Here is a 17,974-nt window from a genome sequence, read left to right on the forward strand (position 1 = left end):
ACATCGACAGACAAAAACAGAAAGTTCAAAAACTGTTAAAAAAAAAACAATAAGAAGAATTTGTGCACAGTGTGCAAGGAATCCAAACATGGATGGCTAAATGGCACATAAATATGACCCTTCATAGGATTGCCCTGACAAAATCACGGCCGTAATGAAAATCTCAACATGGGGCTGCATGTTGAATTCAAGATGGTGCTATGGAAAGATGATAAAAATGTATAGCTTCTTCAAGAAATAATATTGAACAAGATAAATATCAGAATCAAGTTTTTTGGCTACAGAATCCTCTGAATAGCTGCCAAGATGCCCAAAAACTCCCAAGAAAATATATAAAAAGTTTATGAAATGCACTGTCATAAAATTTACAGTATGTACTCCTCTACAAACATTTAATGTGTACCTCTGTACATACATTTAATTTGTAATGTTAATGTTTCATATTCTAATTTAAGGTATTGACTAAAACCTTTAACTTTCTGTGCTTCTATTGCCTCTTTCACAAAAATTCATACAACAATCCTAAACAGATGCACAAAATATGCTTGAAAATCTCAAAATTTCACAGCTTCACCTTTTCTAAAGCATCCTACTCTGCTTCTTTTCAAAACAGAAGCACAGGCTTTGCAGAAGTCATAGTATTTTAACAAAAAGTGTCACGGTACCAGGAGAATTAACTTTGTGTATGAAATATACTTCACCCTGATCATCGAAGGCCTCAATTACCAATCTTCCAACTTTGAATGGTTATACTAGTTGTACTTGTGGATTTATTTAATCTTCTACACATGTTTATACAGACAAATAAATATTACTGCAACTGGTAGAAATTATTCCTGAACACTGCCACAACCTGCTGGCACATTACACAAAAATTAAAAATATTTGTTACTGTACCACAAGGTTGCCTGGTTATTGTCAGCAACAAGTACTGTAGGAAAAAAATATGAAGGAACAGGAGGTGGGTCAAGACCCTAACAGGTTTTAATGGTAGCCTGACAAAATAGGTAGATAGCTGCAGAACTAGAGTTTGCTTCACTCTACGACTGTAACACATTGTGAGTGCCTGCCTACATAACTAGCTTCTAAATGGCTATTCAAACATCACATCATCTGTTCCTCGAGAGAAAGACAAACAGCAACAAAACTCTGGATTTCTTTTACCATCAGCAATTACTCGTGAACAAGTAAAGTTGAAATAACCACTCTGTCCAGGTAAATTCAACAAAATGAATTAAGCAGTAATCAAGATCACACAGTATGTTTAAAGATGACTGTGAAAATCCACCAGTGCATTTATTAATGGGAGTTTTTCAAAATGTATATTTTTATACAGAAAACTCTATTTCAGGTTATCTCAAATAAAATGGAACTTTACTGACCAGCTTCCTTGGAATCAAGTTCTTTCATGCAGACAGACACACAGATAGGACATCAGACATGACTACAACAGTAGGTGCTTTCCACATTATGTGAGAATACAACTAAAGATTTACTGGTGTTAGTGCATAACTGAGGTATTAATTATTTGCAGTCATTTTGAAAACCTATTTTCAACCATACATATTGTATTTTTATTGACCCATTATCAGCATGTTTTTCAGGACTAATCTAATAATGATATTTGATCCTATCTCTAAAGACTATTGGTTTTCAAACATAAGAAATGTTTGTAAACAGTCTGACAACAGAGGCAAGTTAGTGCAACACAAATTTGTATTTCTTACTGCTTGATGTAAAGGTACGTTTTGCATACATTGTCATTTATGCTTCTTTATATATGACAAAAGGAGGCACACTGTGCGCTTTTAAAAATAAAGAACAAGAAAATGTAAAGCTCTTTAGGAACAGCTAGTAATTTGACTTTTACCACTGGCACATTATTGCTTTGTGCATGATTTTATGGTGACATTTTAATAAATGTACTCGTAAATGTAATAGGTGACAACCCATTAAAAATTTATGTAATTGGGTTTTATTTTTAACATAAATGAAAATGTGGATGTTTAGGCTAAACCTGACAATAGCCTTTAGAAATGTTAAATCTATGATTTACCATCCAACAAAATGCATGGGTTCAGTAGCATTTTGGACTAGAGGAGTCTAAAAGTCAGACATTTAAAAATCAAATTCAGAAATTGCAAAGCTAATTAATCTTTCAGTACTTCAGAAAATAACTGAAATGGTCATGACAAACAATTCAAAGCAGAATGCTGTGATTATTTTTAAAAGTCGTATCTTGCCAAATTTGTCTCGTTATAAGTCCTGAACCAGTCCCAGATGGATCACCCATTTGTAAGTCATTTGCCCACCTGCCAAGTTGTTTTGCCTGCCTAAGGAAAAGTCATCCCAGATGGAGGATCGCGGGAATTGTGGGAAAGAGGGGTCCTTTCATCGGATTGGCTGGCCCAGCACTGTTTCAGTCGTGAAATGGCTAAATGGGGAAGGCAGCTTGAAGGATGAGGTCTCCAGGACTCTATATAAATCCAAATCTTATTATGGGATATATCATCTGCTGTTAAATTCTGCTCTGTACTTCTAAAATTTATATTTTTTATTTCTTACTATATTGAGAAATTGTTCTGTTCTGTGTACTGCATTGTATTGTATTGACCCCCTTCTTTTGACACCCACTGCACGCCCAACCTACCTGGAAAGGGGTCTCTCTTTGAACTGCCTTTCCCAAGGTTTCTTCCATTTTTCCCTACTAGGTTTTTTTGGGAGTTTTTCCTTGTCTTCTTAGAGAGTCAAGGCTGGGGGGCTGTCAAGAGGCAGGGCCTGTTAAAGCCCATTGCGACACTTCCTGTGTGATTTTGGGCTATACAAAAATAAACTGTATTGTATTGTATTGTAACCACAAGCATCACCAAATATAGTACATATAAACCCAAATCAATTTTAAAAAGCAGTAATACTGTAGGTTGGTTTCTGTCTAGCAAAGGGAATAGTTAAAATAGTAACTTTGACATTATTGCAAGGTGAGTCATTCGAGGACCTCTGCAACTTGTTTCCAAGTAGGTGTAGAAGTGCAAAAACAGCTGTTTTTGTAAACATTGTACTGGACTGTGATGATGAAGGGGAAGCTAAATTCTCTGTTGAGCCTTTTGATTTATTGGGCAGTCCATATCCCCATCTCCATTTATGGTTGCTAGCTGTTACTGGTGATGGACAGAATTATAATCAGAAATGCAAGTGAGTGAAATGAGGGTCCTGTACAGGATCTCAGGCTCTATGATAGAGTGAGGAGCTCGGCTAAAAGGGAGGAGAACTGCTGCATCTCTGCTGTCAGAGGAGCAGGTTCGAGTAGTTTGGGCATGTAGTTTGGGGTAGCCCAGTGTTACCTCCAACTTCGGGTTTTCAAGAGATGGAAAACTGAGAGAAGCCTTAGACCAGATCTTTGACATTCCTCAACTGACATGGGAGCCACTGAATAAAGGGTTGAGAGAAGTGGCTAAGGATAGTGTGTCCTGGTCTTTTCAGCTCAGCATTTATGCCACTAGGACACTTAACAGAATAAGCAGAATGAAACTGAAGTGAAGAGGAAGCATCTATTGGCTATAGGACAAAGTGGGCCTTACGTCTTTTTGCTTGGCTTTCAGTGGACCACAAGGCCTACTCTTAGTCAACATTTGGTCAGCTTGCCTTCGTAATTTCACCAGAAAACTACAGCTATTTATAAGAGATGAGCTGCCATGTCTGCAGCTCAAAGAGATACCTGGTAATAAATGAAGTGGAGCAATGAGCTGAAGCCAGGTTATGGACACTGTGACAAATAGAGGCACTGTCGACCCCTTGAACCCTCAGACCGGACATCAGACACCAGATAAAAGTCTAATAATAATATTTATTATTATAAATAAGTGCACAAAGCACCCTTCTCTCCACAATACTTAATAAATCAATAATCACTACAATAAACAATACTCAATCCTCCACTCCCAGACGCTTAGCCACCCTGCCTCCCAACTCAGCTCGCTGTCTGGGATCTCCCACAATCCTTTTATAATCCATGACCTGGAAGTGTTTCTGTCCCTCAGTCCATGTGACTTTCTATCACTTCCAGGTCAGGTAAAAACTTCTTTTCTTCATCAGCCCGGAAGCACTTTATTTCTTTCAATCATGTGACTAGGATTTACTTCCAGGCTGTATGGAAAATAAACTTGTCTGTGTGTCCCTGCAGCGGCCCCGACGTTATCCAGCAGGGCTGTGTATTAAAACTCCATAGTCCATGATGCCCTGCTGGAATTCGGGGCATCTCCACTTTGCAAGGAGGGTTCCATCTAGCGGCCTGGGGGTATTGGCCGGGATGAATGGCCGGCCATATCCCACAACATGTAGAGGTGATATGCATTGTAGGAGGTAGTAAGAGATGGACCGGCAATCAGGAAGAGGGTTGTTTCCAATAAAGCAAGTTATCTAGTGACTAAACCAAATTGTAGATCAAAAATGTTTAGGTCAAAAGACAGAGCAAACATCAAATAGCCAGAATTAACAAAAAAAAATCCCTAATCTAAATAAATTCTCACAGTCACAAAAATATGTTTTAAAATGATCAAAGTCACTGAAAAAATTAAAATATTAGGAACCACCTTTCCTCATGTGTGCAGCCATATCGTATGCATTTCAGAACAGGTCATCCACCTGAAGCTAAGCACATTTGGACCTGGCCAGTACTTGCATGGGTGACCAACCAGAAAACGCTTGTGCTACTGTTGGAAGAGGTGTAGGAGAGGCCAGCAAGGGACACTTACCCTGTGGTCTGAATGTGGATCCCAATACCCTGGTGTAGCAATAGGAATACTGTGCTGCAAAAATAGTACTGTCCTTCAGATGGGATGTAAAACCGAGGTCCTGACTACCTGTGGTTATAAAAGATCCCTGGGCATCTTTCATAAAGTGTAGGGTGTATCCAGATGTCCTGGCTAAATTGCCCACCATGGCCTAGTCATTCTGGCACCCTAATCATCTCCTGTTTCTAATTGGTTAACTATCTCTCACCCCTTCACCACCTAACAGCTAATGTGTGGTGAGCATAGTGGCACAATGATGGCTGCCGTCGCATCATCCAGGTGGATCCTACATATTGGTGGTGGTTGAAGTGGTTTCCCATTCACTATGTAAAGCGCTTTGAGTAATAAGAAAAGCGCTATATAAATGTAAAGACTTATTTGTTTTACAAAATTTTTTCCTTCCATCTGTAATTGACGGTTTTACTGGTAAATCCAGATATCAGCAAGAGATCAAAGCGATTTACCCAAAAACCTTTTGAAGAATGTGTACAGTGCCCATAAGTGTAATCTTCTGCACTTTACTATCTGTTGGATGGCCCAGGATCATTCTTAGGCTTTGGTCAAGTCCTTTCTTAAGTGTTCCTAATGCTCCTACTATCATTGGTACAGTTCTTGTCTTACAATTCCACAACCTACTGATATTGATTTCCAGGTCCTTACATTTACTGATCTTTTCAGTTTCCTTCAACATGATGTTTGAATCAACAGGAATGGCTATATCGATTATCAGGCTGGTTTTCTCTTTCTTGTCATGAAGCACTATATCAGGATGATTAGCTAGGATGGTTCTATCAGTAACCATTGGAACATCCCACATTAATGTCCATGACCTTTTCTGGTTGATGTTCATAGTATTTATGTGGAGCTTGTACCCCGGGATGGTATCTGGTGTTGAGTGCTTGGTCCTGAGCGGCTATGATGGAACATTCTGTCTCTCCCTACAGTCCAGAACTGTGAAGCCATTTCATAGATGCCTGCTCATCAACGCATGGTCTTTCCAAGTCTCAAAAGAATTATCCATGCAATGGTTTGCTCTTCAGTTGTTCTGACTTGACATTATTATTATTATTAGTAGTAGTAGTAGTAGTAGTATTAGTAGTAGTAGTATTAATATCATCATCATCATCATCATCTCTTAATTTTCTCTGGAGCTAAGATATTAATTCATTCTTATTGTAGCTCTTTGAATTGGATACACTGGAATCTCTCTGAACGCCCTGGGACTAATCACTAGTTCTAAGGTCCCTACTTCCAAACTTAAGCTCTGTACGATTAATAGAAGCCAGTAAGGCTGACTTCAGGAAGATAATCTCAGCTTTTAACATCTTATGGTAGAAAGAGTCATACCTTTTATTATGAGGTTGCATGGAATACAATAAAGAGTGTAACACCCAAAGTGAGCTGAGAAGGACAACATCACACCCAACACAAGTACAAAGGAGCACATAGCAAAAACATTTAGTGCACTTCACTGCAAATAATGTTCTTCATTTCAGTCTGTGACATACAGCATTGAACATCATCGTCAAATGCTTGGTATCACAAAACTGCCTTACCCTTCCCAAGATAAATTAAAAATCTAGTCAGACACTTGTCCTCAAGTCACTACAGCACTGTCTTTACTGTATGCTTTAGTCATTGTCATACTGAAAGACAAACTGTCACGCCAATCCTAGGTTGCGTACACTCTGAAGCAGGTTTTTCTCAAGGACCTCTTGTATTTGGCTGCATTCTCTGCTATTGAGAAGCAACCCATAGCATGATGCTGCTGCCACCATCAGGCTTCACCATAGAGATGGTATAGACAGGTGATGAGCAGTGCTTGGTCATTCACCAGACATTGTGCTTGGAGTTTCTGAAGAGTTCAATTTTTTTCTTATCAGATCAGGGAATTTTCTTCTTTGTGATCCCAGAGTCTTCTAAACCTTTACTCAAGAGTGGCTTCAATTTAGCCATTCGACTATAAATTCCTGATTGATGACTGGCATATTTTATGGTCATCATTATGACAGGTTCTCTCATTTTTGGCATAGGACTTCTGAAGCTCTGATAGAATGGAGCATTGGGTTCTTGGTCACCTACCTGACCAAGGCTCTTCTTGCAAGGTTCCTCAGTTTAGCCAGACATTCAGCTTTAGAAAGAGTCCTGATTGTTCCAAACTTCCTCCGTTTCAGAATTATTGAGGCCACTGTGCTCTTAGGGACTCTCAAAGCTTTAGAAATGGTTTCATACGTATGTTCTGATACAGTATATGCCTCAACTCAATTCCTTGGATTTCATGGCTTAGTTTTTGTCCTGGCATGCAGTATAAATTGTGAGACCTTATGTACACAGGTGCAAGTGTCTTTGCAAAACAATGTCCAAACACTTTTCTAGAGATGGGGACCCTAATCAAGTTCTAGTCACATCTCAAGGATGCACCTGATAACAATTTGGAGTGCCACAGCAAAGAGTCTGAATATGTGTATGAATGAAAGATTTAAGTTGATTTTTAATTAATTTAAATACCTTTCAGAAAATATTATTTTCAGTTTGTCATTATGTGTCATTGAGTGTAGATTGATGGGCAAAAAATGTCAAATTAATCTTAATATATTCTAAATCTACTGTAGGCAGTTGACCCCCACGTGGATGGGCTGCCACATAGATGAGCAGAGCAGCTGAAAATGAGCTGGAAACTGCACACATGAATGAGATTTTGCAGCTGCTTGTTCATTCTGTTCAGCAGGTACACACATAGACAGTAAGGAGACCATGAAGACAAAATTGCTTTCCTGAACAGACGTAAAACATAAAGCCACTTGAAAACCCCAGTCCTTAAGCTGCTTACCAGGTCTTTATCTCTGCTAGGTAAATGTCTAACCCCAGAGAAGCTGGATCAGTTTCCCTCTGCAAGGGCAGATTATCCCCAGGGAACTAGAACACTACATACTTACTTCTGCTGGGTAGGAGGGAAGAATACCAGTAATTTTAGATGGATGGGAAAAACATGGCTGTCCTTTAGCACATGGTAGCCTGTTAGATAGGAACCAGAAGCAAACAAGAAGCAAAAGAGAAGGATCCCATTGATGAGTTGTTTTCATATGGCCTTCAGGGCAAGACAAATATAAAAGATTTTTACTTCAAGAAAAATATTTAATTTTTCTTTTCATTTATTAATTTATTTGTATTTTTACATGAAGTACAAGTGTGCTGTACATTTAGCCTAATTTATATGGTGGCAAATGGGAGATCTTATGTGAGCAAGCATGAACGTGTATAGTGTGCAGGCACAATGGGATGACAGTTTGTATAAATGAAGCATGCTGATAATGTAATCACCCAACAAAGCCATGGATGGTAAAAGATAGAAATGTAACAGGTCCAAACTTAACATCAGCAACTGGTAATTGACATTCTCTACAGCAGACAGCCTCCGTGTCCGGTCACTATTCGAAGACTGGATGTAGAGTTGGTGCACTGTTACAAGTACTTGGGGATCCACATTAATGACGGGTTGGACTGGTCTCAGAACACAGAAGAAGTATATAAGAAAGGGCACAGCAGGCTCTTTTATGTTAGGAAACTGCATTTCTTTAATTTGGGAAGTGACATCCTTCACATTTGCTGTAACTCTTGATGGCCAGTGTAATTTTCTATGCTGTGGTGTGGTGGGCTAGTAACATCACTTCAAGAGAGCCCCACTGAATCAACAAGCTAATTAAAAGGACAGGCTGTGTTATGGGATGCACTCTGGACCCCCTGGAGGTCATAGCAAAGTAGAGAATGAAAACTAAACTGAGTGCCATTATGAACAATGCTGCACATCCTCTCTCTGACATACTAACACTGAGGACTTTCAGCACATTAATCATTCAGCTGAAGTGTGTCAAGAAAAGCTACTGGGGATCCTTCATACCAATAGTGATAAACAAGCATAATTTCTCACTGGGAGTGGAATTGCCAAATCAGAAGTTTTATGTTCTTTCTTTTTAATTGTTCTGGAGTTTATATATTTATTATTACACATCTGTAAAAAGCCAAATTTCCCCCGGGGACAAATTAAAGATCTATCTATCTATCTATCTATCTATCTATCTATCTATCTATCTATCTATCTATCTATCTATCTATCTATCTATCTATCTATCTATCTATCTATCTATCTATCTATCTATCTATCTATCTATCTATCTATCTATCTATCTATCTATCTATCTATCCAAAACCAAACAGGACTGTGACACTTCAATAGCTTTCAGAGACAGCAGATTTCCAAAGTTTTTCAAAATATATTAACTGTATTCAGCACACTGTATTCAAGGTATCTATATTACTAACCGTAGGTTGCATATATGTACGGACGCAGGATAACGGATACCGGACGCAGGACGCATCGAAGCGCATGCGCACTGCGACTCAGCGCCCTAGAGTCAAACCCAGCGGCTTCCCAGACTCAGTAGGTTAGCGCCCAAACAACACAACACAACCTGTAAACTAAACTTCAGGTCACAATACAACCGCCGCCCGAACGCGAACACCACTGCATATAAAACCTTCATTTAGTAATATTTACGAAGGTTGTATATATGCACGGATGCCACACGCAACCCACTTGCCACTTGCACAGCGCCCAACAGTTAAACCCAGCGGCTTCCAAAAGTCAGTAAGTGGCACCCAAACAACACAACACAACCTGTAAACTAAACTTGACGTAAAGCGTGCATGCCAACAAGTTGCCATGGTGACATATTTAAACATAGACATAGAATAACTAGACGCCTCATGACTAGCAGAATCGTACGTCAAAGTCGCTGCCATATTGTGAGTAGCACTGCTGTGGAGTGAAGTAATGAATAATGTGCTGCTTGGGATTGTACAAACCGCTGTACGCTCCAAACCAGATCCCGGGGGATTACATTTCATAGGTGAGGCTGGACAATCGTTTTGGTTATATTTGGCCGTTAGAAAATCCCGTTTTATAATCTTTACTTTAGCTAAGCCAGGCTAAGCTAGCAAAGCTATGCATTTATGTGCTCAAGTGAGCCTCCAAACAACGTTTTGGCTAAACGTATTTAGTCACTATGTACATTGTTGTTAGCTGTTAACATTTCTCAAACTTGATGATGTTTTTTCTCAAGGAGCACATTGAGGAAACACAGTTTGAAATTGACAACCATCATTTTATTCTCATGTCTTTAGTTGTATCTGTCTTCCACAAACTAAGGCTGCACCATATTGCCAGACTGAATACTCTCAAATTACAAGATCTGAGTGAGCGAGAGGAGTGTAAGTCTGGAGGAGATCAGTAAGGTTGTGGAGAGCTTTAAATGTTAAGAGCGGTATTTAGTATTGTATTCTGTAGTTAACTGGGAGCCAGTGAAGTTGAGAGAGAATAGGTGTAATATGTTCAGTAGATTTACAACAGCAAGATATTATCCTGGCAGCAGAATTTTGAAGAAGTTCTAAGCGATTGATACATTTTTGTGGGATGCCAGATAGAATACCATTACAGTAATCTAGACATGACGTGACTCGGGCATTAAACAATACTTCAGTACTGTGTTGCGTAAGAACAGGACAAAGTCTGGAAATGTTTCGAAGATAGAAGAAGGCAGTCCTTGAGATGTTACTTATATGAGAGGAATGGTTAATAATAATAATAATTACAGTATAATTATTATTATTTAATAATTGCCATTATTAGTGTATAAATGGATATAAATATTTGCATTTAAACGATTCACCAAAATCTGTTTTATGTAAATGATACTGTTTTAAACGTTATTGTTTTTTCATCAGAAAACCTGGTTTCCACGTCTACCTGTATTAATTTAAATGGCACTTTTGCTACTCGCAATAATGTCTGACGTATCGTGTCTACTGGGAAACACAGTGAATGTGGCGTCTATCTATATATGTGTATGTATTTAAACTTGAGGTAGTGGTGACTACTGACAGTGCCAGCAGTCAGCTACTCCACAGTGCCTGCGGTCAGGGGTTCAATTATGATTCCTAACAGCAAACGGCTTCTAGCTAACAACACACCCATAGAAAAACAAAAACGAGACTGCATGGATAAAAACAAAGAACGACGGCGCCTACAACGCGCTTCTGAAACACCAGAACCAAATGAGTCACGGCTCCAAAAAGAAACAGCTTTACTACAAATGTATTTATTTCATTAAATGAAAACTTTCCCAGGACGCTCCCATCCTCCATGATCTTACATCCCTACAAAGATTGGAGGGAATAGAAAGCAATTACCATTCTTGGATTTGAGATTCTTTAGAGAATCGGAGGTTTACTGGTCTCAACTAAAATAGAACTTTTCTGACAAGCGTCTTTATAGCCAAGTTGCATCATGCATGCAGACAGAGCAGACAAACCAACATAGGGCACAAATTCTTACCTAAAAGGCTATATGCACACTCTCTTCTGGATTCCTTGTCAGCCAGCTGTTTCACTTCCGGCGCTGATATCATAATAAACATGTTTTTCATCTGATCACTTCAGCTCGACTATAGATCTTGACACCTGATCGCTTCTCCCAGACATATGATAAACAATTTAAGTCGTATTATTCAAACGTTGTGCCAAATGTCAGGAGCCATACAAGGAGAAGGGCTTCAAACTATATGGTTCAAGCAACAGCCACAATTACAAAAGTAATTTCTGGATGTATTAAAAACTTGTGTCTACTATGACCTTACAGCAGACAAATATGATGACTATATTAGGCTTCTTTAAAAAAAAAAAAAAATTAGTCAATAAACTTTATTCAAGGTCAGGTGAATTTGTATGTAAGCTTAATACATGATAACATGAGTATGCTGGACATCTTAATTTGTAAAAAAGCAAATGTCTCTGTCTGAGCCAGAAAAATGGTGAATGCCAAACTGCTGCTTCGTTGTAAGGGTCTCAATTTCTTTCCTCAGTGGGAGGATCTTCTCTCCGAGATATGTGTTTTCATCAACTACTGGATCAGGATGCAAAGCGTAGTTGTGGTCCTTGAGGATTTTATCATCCTCTGTCAGTTGCTTTCTCCTCTCCCAAACCCCCGGTCTTGAAAATGGAATGGATGAATTGTTCCACTCAAACAATTCAGGAACCACTCTCTTCTTCAACAGTCACTGCCCTGTCTCAGGCTCTGGCTTTCAAAAATCCTATTTTTTAAAATGCCAGATGCAAACTCAGATATGGGGACTAACCATAAAGCTCTTTCTTCAGATAGCGACGATCCATTTAGATTGAGTTTCCACATCGGAGGGAAATGACTGAAAACTAAGCACCTTGTTGTACTTCCTGGAAGCTCGACATAAAGGTAAACAACAATGTTCAACCATAGCACTATCTGTATGCTGAATCTTAAACTTGTTTTTCTCTGACATTCTCACCACTAAAAAAAATCACAACTGCAGTATGGACAGTAGTATTGACTGAGCTGGATGAGATTTCACCGGAAGTACGTCAGATATACTGTGTATATATAGCCTATTACTTATAAGGACAGATTTCAGTTCTGCCAATCAACATGATAGATAGATAGTAAAGGGACATCACATAAATTCTCAATAGTTGGCAAATGGGCAAATTTAACATAAGATTATCCCATTGTTAGCTGGATCCAGATGAAATGATCCTGTAGTTCTTTTGTCCTAGTGGCCTTGCTGTTCTTGGCACATTACTAATTATTGTATTCCGTGACTGTACTGTGTATGGTTGTGTTTTTTGGCAATACATCTGAATGTACATAAATTAGTTGCATATAATATCCTTAGGGAAAAAGCAAAACATGATCAGTCAAAATAGCGCAGCACAAGTAATAAAATGGTGGTCAACAGGGAGAAGAAGGCCAGGTTGACTTCCACAATGCTGGGGTGGAGACAAAAAAGATAGATAGATAGATAGATAGATAGATAGATAGATAGATAGATAGATAGATAGATAGATAGATAGATAGATAGATAGATAGATAGATAGATAGATAGATCTTTATTTGTCCCCAGAACTTTTTATGATCCAACAAAATAATTTACAGTAAATCAGAAATGAACTAGTCACATTATTTGATTAACAACATATGACGAAGTAAAAAACCTAATACAGCTGGAAAAGATTACTGCCTTTATTGCAGACAACCGCAACATGTATTTATATAGCTCAAGTTCATATAAACAATGTAGCTCAAAGTGCTTTACATGATGAAGAAAGAGAAAAAAGACAAAATAAATAAGAATTAAATTTAGGGAACACTAATTAACATAGAATAAAAGTAAGGTCCGATGGCCAGGTAGGACAGAAAAAAAAAAAAAAAAAACTCCAGACAGCTGGAGAAAAAAAAATTCTGCAGGATGTCCGAGGCCACGAAACCACCCAGCCCACACTGGGCATTCTACCTAACATAAATGACCTCAATCAGTCCTCATGGTATTCAGGGTTCTCATGGAAGAATTTGATGATGATGGTCATGTGGAATTCTGGCCTTTAATCCATCAATGTAGGGACATCATGGTGCCTTGATTAGGTGGTGGAGGTGCAGATCGTCACCACAGAAAACCAGAAAAAGAACAGAAGAGAAAGTAGGGGTTAGTACGGATTTTGGAGCCACCATGAATAATAATGATAATTAATTGAATATACAGAGCATTAGGATTAGACTAAGATGAAGTTATGAGAAAGCCACGTTAAAGTAATGTGTTTTCAGCAATGTTTTAAAGTGCTCCACTGTATCAGCCTGGCGAATTCCTATTGGCAGGCTATTCCAGATTTTAGGTGCATAACAGCAGAAGGCCACTTCTTTTAAGTTTAGCTCTTGGTAGTATAAGCAGACACTCATTTGAAGATCTAAGTTTACGATTTGGAGTGTAAGGTGTCAGACATTCTGAAATATAAGATAAAGCGAGATTATTTAGCCTTTGTAAACCATAAGCAGTATTTTAAAGTCAATTCTAAATGGCACAGGTAACCAGTGTAGTGACATCAAAACTGGGGTGATGTGCTCGGATTTTCTTTTCCAAGTTAAGATTCTAGCAGCTGACTTCTGCACTCATTCCAATCGATTGATGTCTTTTTTTGGTAGTCCTGAAAGGAGTGTGTTACAGTAATCTAACCAACAACTACATCAGACAGTTGACAGTTTAGACAACTGAACTGTTTTTAGATCAGGTGTTAGATATTTGCAACACAAAGTCATATTGTCCAAAAAAGAAGAATTAGCAGATGTGCAGTTCAGCAATATACAGTAGCTTAGCTTACAACTGTCAATTTAGAAATGAGTCGAAACTTTGAAAAACACTGGTCTATCTGAAAATACACAACTGCAGGATGACATGAGCTAGAGCTGGGGTCTCCAGCACCTGGAGTGCTGCTGTGGCAGTGGGTTTTCATTCTAACCCCTTTTTTAATTAGTGACCAGATTTTTCTGCTAATTAACTTCTTCTGTCTTCATTTTAATTGACTTGTACGATTCAGTCCTCTAAATTGCTTCTTTTTCCTGAAACTGAAATGAGATGTGAAGTGAGGCAACAGGTGACCAGCTAAGTCAGGGCCTCAGACTCAAACCAATTTCACTACAAACCAGTTTCTTAATTAGAAGCTGATTCTTGCTGTTAATTAAATCTGTTGTTTATTTCCATATCCTTGTTAGTGCTCTCATTCTGCCACCGCAGACATCTCCACAACTGTTGATTTTCTTTTTTTGAATTACACTGTCAAAATGTTTTGTGGACCTGAGCTGATCAACATTACTGAGACCATAACCTTTCTTTATTTTCAGATTTTTTCATGTTGGTCATCTGTTGGCTCGTTTTGTATTTCATTATTGTTTGGCTGCTAATTAAGGAAAAAAGAAACAATTAGCTGTTTGAGTCTTAATAAGGAAGTTAATTAAAATGAATGAAAAATAAGTTAATTAGCAGCAGAAACTGGCCACTAATTAAGAAAAGGGTTAGAATGAAAACCTTCAGCCATTACAGGACCAGAATTGAGGACCCCCAGGCTAGAGGAATCCAGTTTATAGAAATGTTTTCTTTTTAAAGTAATTAGGCAGTTTCAGGCAAGAGAAAAAGAGGAAGGTCTAAGTGAAGCTTTATGGATGTGGTGAGAGAGGACATGCAGGTGATGGGTGTAACAGAACAAGATGGAGAGGACAGGAAGAGATGGAAGAAAATGATCCGCTGTGGCAACCCCTAATGGGAGCAGCCAAAAGAAGAAGAAGTTGATTCATACCAAGAGCTGGCAGTTAATCTGCTGCCAGTGAAAGCTCTGAATTGTCATACCTGTGAATCCTGTTAACAATATTAAAAATAATAACACCCATATGAACGTATACCATATAGCCTAATCGGCTTGGCACCACATTTTTCTAAGCGCTGACAGCTTGCTTTCTGCTACCCACTAAAGCTCCCCATTCCTGTTGTTATAGTTCTTTGCCCAAAAGCATTAACAAAAATAACTTTGGAGGCATCTCATTTGCCAAATGTGAATGTAATGCAGCCCTAACACTTTGAAATAACACAAGTTGGCAAGGGGACAGTTTCTCGTATTGCAAAGCTACTTGAAATTCCACAACGAGACACAGGGTTAATGGAATTCTTAAAATATGCAAATTAAAAGCTGACCCTTTCACGGTCCTGCCTTATGAAGTGATTGAGTAATCCTATGCAGAGTAATGGGCCTATCGTTCTAACAGAAGCACTCAAAAATTTAGTAGAAAAATGTTATATCATGCTGTGACCAAAAAAAAAAAACGAATTAACTATACATTAGTGTAGCCTGTCAAGAAAAAATGTAGAAAAAATAGTAATATCTTTGTGAAATGTGTAATATCTTTGGAATTTTTCTTTGCAATTTAATTTATAAAAGAGATACAGTAATCTAAATGCCTGATTTCATGTAAGATGTCCCACCACTCGCTCATTATCTGCACACATATTGCCCAATTTAAGCCCTTGGGGGTAGTCTGGCAGCACTTGGTGCACAGCAGGAAAAGCACTGGATGGGGTGCCAGTCAATTTGCATTGAAAATAAGATTTAATTATATACAGGTACAGTAATTATTATTAGAAATAAGTAGAAATTACTATTTAAAAGAAATAGATGTTTTAAAGCTTGGTAGACTAAGCAGTCTCCTCTCACTTTCAGATGTCTTATGTTCGGATCTTTTTATGTTCAATATTTTAAATACAGGCTGGACAAAATAACAGAAACACCACATGAAAAAGGAATTTGACTTTGAAGTAGCTAAATCAGAATTACAAATGCGGCTGCAAAGGTGAGTCGTTTTAGGGTGATTGCCACATAGCCGTATGTGTCCGCTATAAAAGGGGGCTGACAATTAGCAGTTGGATATTTGAATTTTTAAAGCAACGTGAGGCAATTAACAGATTTATAAAAAGCCAAATAGATGCTGAAGATGCATTATCATCAAAAACCTGAAAATGTTTAATGTGTAAAGAGAAATAGTCTCAATTAGGTTAGCAAATAGGCAAATAGGTTAAAGGACCACTCTGAATTGTATGGGAGTGTGGTGTGTGTTTCTCAGTATGCATTCATATTATTTTTCTTTAGTGGAGTCTAAGCTGGGATGGTACAATGGCGCCGTGGTAGTGCTGCCGCCTTGCAGTAAGGAGACTGAGGTTCATGGTAGGGGTCCTTCCTATGTGGAGTTTGCATGTTCCCCCGTGTCAGTGTGTTTTTTTTCTCCAAGTGCTTTACAATTCCAAAGATGTGCAGGTTAGGTAAATTGGCAAAACCAAATTGGCTCTACGGTGCCCCGGTATGGATATTGCACCAGTTAGAAAATGACATGACAACTCTGAACTGGTGTAAGGGACTACAGTGTGTATCTTTCTTTTTCATCTTTCGGCTGCTCCTGTTAGGAGTTGCCACAGCAGATCATCTTTTTCCATCTCTTCCTGTCCTTGTCCTCTTTCTCTGTCACACTGCACACCTACATGTCCTCTTTCACCACATCCATAAACCTTCTCTTAGGCCGTCTTCTTTTCCTCTTCCCTGGCAGCTCTATCCTTAGCATCCTTCTCCCAATACACTCAGCATCTCTCCTCTGCACATGTCCAAACCAACGCAATCTCGCCTCTGTGATTTTGTCTCCAAACTGTCCAACTTGAGCTGACCCTCTAATGTCCTCATTTCTAATCCTGTCCATCCTCCTCATACTCAATGCAAACCTTAGCATCTTTAACTCTGCCACCTCCAGCTCTGTCTCCTGCTTTCTGGTTAGTGCCACCATCTCCAAACCATATAGCATAGCTGGTCTCACTACTGTCCTGTAGACCTTCCCTTTCACTCTTGCTGATATCCGTCTGTCACAAATCACTCCTGACACTTCTCCATCCATTCCACCCTGCCTGCACTCTCCTTTTCACCTCTCTTCCACAATCCCCATTACTCTGTACTGTTGATCCCAAGTATTTAAACTCATCCACCTTCACCAACTCTGCTCCCTGCATCCTCACCATTCCACTGACCTTCCTCTCATTCACACACATGTATTCTGTCTTGTTCTTAATGACCTTCATTCCTCTCCTCTCTAGAGCATATCTCCACCTCTCCAGGGTCTCCTCAACCTGCTCCCTACTCTTGCTACAGATCAAAATGTCATCAGCAAGCATCATAGTTTACGGGAACTCGTGTCTAATCACATCTGTCAACTTGTGTATTACCACTGCAAATAAGAAAGGGCTCAGAGCCGATCCCTGATGTAATGCCACCTCCACACTGAACGCATCCATCACTCCTACCGTACACCTCACCACTGTTACACTTCTCATGTCTTGATGGAATCTAAGCTGGGGTGGTATGATGTTGCAGTGGCAGTGTCTCACAATAAGGAGACCAGGTTTCATGGCTGGGGTCCTCCCTAAATGGAGTTTGCATGTTCCTCCTATGTTTGTGTGGTTTTCCTCCAGGTACTTTACCAGTCCACAGACATACAGGTTAGGTGAACTGATGATGCAGAATTGAGCCATGTGTGTGTTTGGTTGTGTGTGTTCACCTTGCGATGGACTGTTGCCCTCTCCAGAGCTTTTTTTCCTGCTTGTACCCTATGCTACCTGGGACTTCAGCAAATCCAAACCCTGGGTCTGGATTAAGTAATTTAGAAAATTACATGAGAGCTCTGAATTGTCCTGGTGTAAGAGAGTGTGGTGTGTGTTTCTCAGTGTGCATTCGTAAATTTATTT

The sequence above is a fragment of the Erpetoichthys calabaricus genome, chromosome 4, assembly GCF_900747795.2.
Source record: "Erpetoichthys calabaricus chromosome 4, fErpCal1.3, whole genome shotgun sequence".
NCBI lineage: Eukaryota > Metazoa > Chordata > Cladistia > Polypteriformes > Polypteridae > Erpetoichthys > Erpetoichthys calabaricus.